The sequence below is a fragment of the Salvia splendens genome, chromosome 13 (genome assembly GCF_004379255.2).
Source record: "Salvia splendens isolate huo1 chromosome 13, SspV2, whole genome shotgun sequence".
Taxonomy (NCBI): domain Eukaryota; kingdom Viridiplantae; phylum Streptophyta; class Magnoliopsida; order Lamiales; family Lamiaceae; genus Salvia; species Salvia splendens.
This window is the reverse complement of record NC_056044.1, coordinates 15,807,089-15,810,226: the sequence shown is the minus strand read 5'-3', so window position 1 is coordinate 15,810,226 and position 3,138 is coordinate 15,807,089. Positions and strand designations below refer to the sequence as shown.

Sequence of the window (3,138 nt, the reverse complement as noted above, 5' to 3'; positions counted from 1 at the left end):
AGAAGACATCAAAACAATTCATCCTGTTAAAATTTCGTGTCAAGATAAGATCGTTTGATCAGTCAAAAACTCGTCGGAACCTACTGTCCGAACACTACAGAATTCATGCTTAACATTCACAAACCCTAGTTCGTCTATCATACATTCTCACGTACATATCCATGCTTCCCACACATATTCACGCTTCAAAAACAAGATTACAATCATGCTTTCATAACCACACATAACATCCACCAAATATTTAACCACCCACTTGCACACACACAACATACACGCACACACATATAAACTTTCTTGTGCAACCATCCTTTCCAACCAATTAATCCTTAGATTTACGATTTCTCCACTCAACTATAAGCATGAGGGCTCGAGAATGATGGATTCAATGGTAAAAAGATGAGAAGGATGAATCAAGTATACCTTTCTCTTGAAAACAATCGGTAGACACAACGAATGGCTCGATTCTCCAACGAATCTTGAGTTTTCAACTCCAAAACGAACCAAGATCGAAGAGTTTGTTAATGATTGGTGGAGAAGGAGAGGGAGGCATGTGGGAGGAGAGGGAGAGGGAGGAAAAACGTGTGAATAGGGGCTAGGGTTAGGGTTTTTCCCTTTTTATATTTTAGGATTAATCCCACACTTAAATAAAATAATTAAAATTTGTGGAAGAAAAATATAGAGGTCAAAGAATAAATTTGTAATAGTCGAGACCTAGATTCTCGAGAAATAAGAAATAAATACTAGAAATTTATGAAGAATGAAAGAGTATTTTTATTTCTTGAATAAAAATAAATACAGTATAAAGAATTTCAAGCTAATGAATTACAAAATGCTTGACGATTTAAAATAAAGACAAGCGAGATACACGTCAACAAACTATTACATGGGGAAGAAAGAATGTTCACAAATGGAGCTACTCTATTACACTACGAGGGGGGAAAGAGAGCTAGCTCCGGCACTTTTAGCACCGGCCGTCGGCTCGACTACCGACGGGAGTTGGGCCGAGACGGTGTGCTGGTCGCTTGAGATGGTTAGCCAACTCAGGAGAAACAATAACCAAGAGAATGCATAAGATGAGTAAGAAAGCTAGCAAAACAAAGTCAAAGAGAAATACATGCTTCATAGGAAGAGGAAAGAGGCAGCGGGACCTTTCGGGAAGAGTAAGATAGACTCACCAAATGGGGCAGTCTGTAGAGGTTGCAGCAACCTACATTTCCAGCCCTTGTACAGCGGCTACGAGCCAAGGAAAGGCCACGACCACAACAGCCCTGCACCTCTGTCCCTAACAAATTGTTGCAGCCTCTAACGGTACACTCTGCAACACCAGCAAGCAACAGAATTTGCAGGAGGTCAGCCAATGTATAAGCAAACTAGAGATCTCTTTTCCTGGCACAAAGCAACAACCCTGCAGCTTTCAGTTACACAACCAAACAAGGGCTCCTTTTCTGCCACAACAAACAAGCCATTATTAACTAAAGTACTAGCAACACAAGGAGACAAATGCAGTTAAAGTTGCTGCAAGATTAAAAACAACCCAAATCAGAACCTCACGAGTACACACTCTCATCTATAAAGGCAGCCCCTCCATACTTACCAAATCCCATGCACATACCATTAAAGGAATTCAGCAACACAGCAGTTACAGGAACAAGTAGCAATCTCAAGTGCTTATCAGTGCAGACAAGAGGTAAGACCATTACCCTTTGCATCAATTAAGAATCATCACAGACAGAAACATCATCAAGTAGAATCTATAACTGTAGGAACACTAGAAATAGTAGCAACAACCAGTAGCTCCAGAATCGACTAAAGTTCTTTTCAAATGCCTTATAGGGATATACTGAAACGAGCATAATATAACTGGGCAATATGCTTAAGATTTTGCAGTTCAGTCTCTAGTTTGAAGCTCATAAGAGAAACACAATAATCTGCCCATTTGTAAATCGTGTTATAAGAACCGGTTTCGTCTAAGGAAAACATAAACGAGCTAAGTTAAGGACTTAGCTGCTGCGTCGCGAAGGAGAGGCGGCGAAGCCGCTGTCGAAGCATGCGCCTCGAATCACGCCGGACAGCAGCCCGAGTCCAACCCGACGGCGTTTTCCCCGAGAGGCGACGCCCCTCTTCTCTGCTCCGATGGCACCGGGACGGCGAGGCAGACGGTTACACAGCCGCGGCGCCGGCTGGGTACGGTGGTGAACGACGGCCAGCGGTCGTTTCACTGAGGAAGAAGGTGGCGTCGGAGACGGCGGACGCCTCTGTGAGGCGCGGCAGGGGCGGCAGCCTGCAATGTTATCGAGAGGAGGGAGAGAGATGGAGAAGTTAGGGTTTGAGATTTAATTTGGGGGAGAAAAAAATTCAATTTGGTGAAGAGATGAGAGAGAGGCAGCTGACAGACTGGGAGTGTAGTATTTGGGCCAATATTTTTTTGGGCCAATGCAAATAAATTCCTTTTGGGTCACAAATTAATTGAATTTAGGGCCTCCCTAAATTAATGATTAATTGAGCTTATTCTATTAATTGGGCCAAAATATTAATCGGGCTTTTTTTAAAAAAAAAGAGAGAAAAAGAAAAGAAGAGAATAAAGGAATTGGGCCACTGCTTTGAATCTGGGCCTTAATTCTTCGAATTATATTGAGCCACTACTCTAAATAAATTCAGGAAATTAGAAGTGAAATTTCCCTAAGCCACAGAAGAAAAGAAATGTATTAAGCTGTGTTGAAATAGTATTCAGTAAATGACTAGACGAGAATTTTATTAGCCAAGTAAGTATTTCAAAATACTTAAGGAAATAATCCAGGAATATTATACCTGAGCAGTTCGGCAAGACTCCAAGTAAATTAAATCGTTGATTTAATTAAAGATTTAAGACTCCTAAATTATAGAAGACAAGAAGTAAAATAGTAAGCACACGCTTAGGCATGCATACATGCAAGATAAATAATTACTTAAAGCCTAATTTAAGTATATTATTTTTATAAATGAACGTCGTCGCACGACGAGTAATCCCAAGTCAGGAAGCGCCCGTTTGAAAGAGTTAAGCAGACGAGGTGGGTGAAAACATGATTATTTGAATGAGTTGTCATCCCATGTTTTGTTTTATGATTGCCTATCTGTTGGCTATGCCAACCAATTAAATCG

At 40.9% G+C, this 3,138-nt stretch overlaps 1 long non-coding RNA gene across 1 annotated transcript; it reads right to left on the bottom strand.

Annotated features, from left to right (window-relative positions):
• Positions 1 to 747: 747 nt before the first annotated feature.
• LOC121762457 lies at positions 748 to 2,666 on the bottom strand. The gene is made up of 2 exons (XR_006042218.1): positions 1,176 to 2,666; positions 748 to 1,039 (listed from the first exon to the last, which is right to left on the bottom strand). It is a non-coding gene; the product is annotated as an uncharacterized LOC121762457 (long non-coding RNA).
• Positions 2,667 to 3,138: the final 472 nt, after the last annotated feature.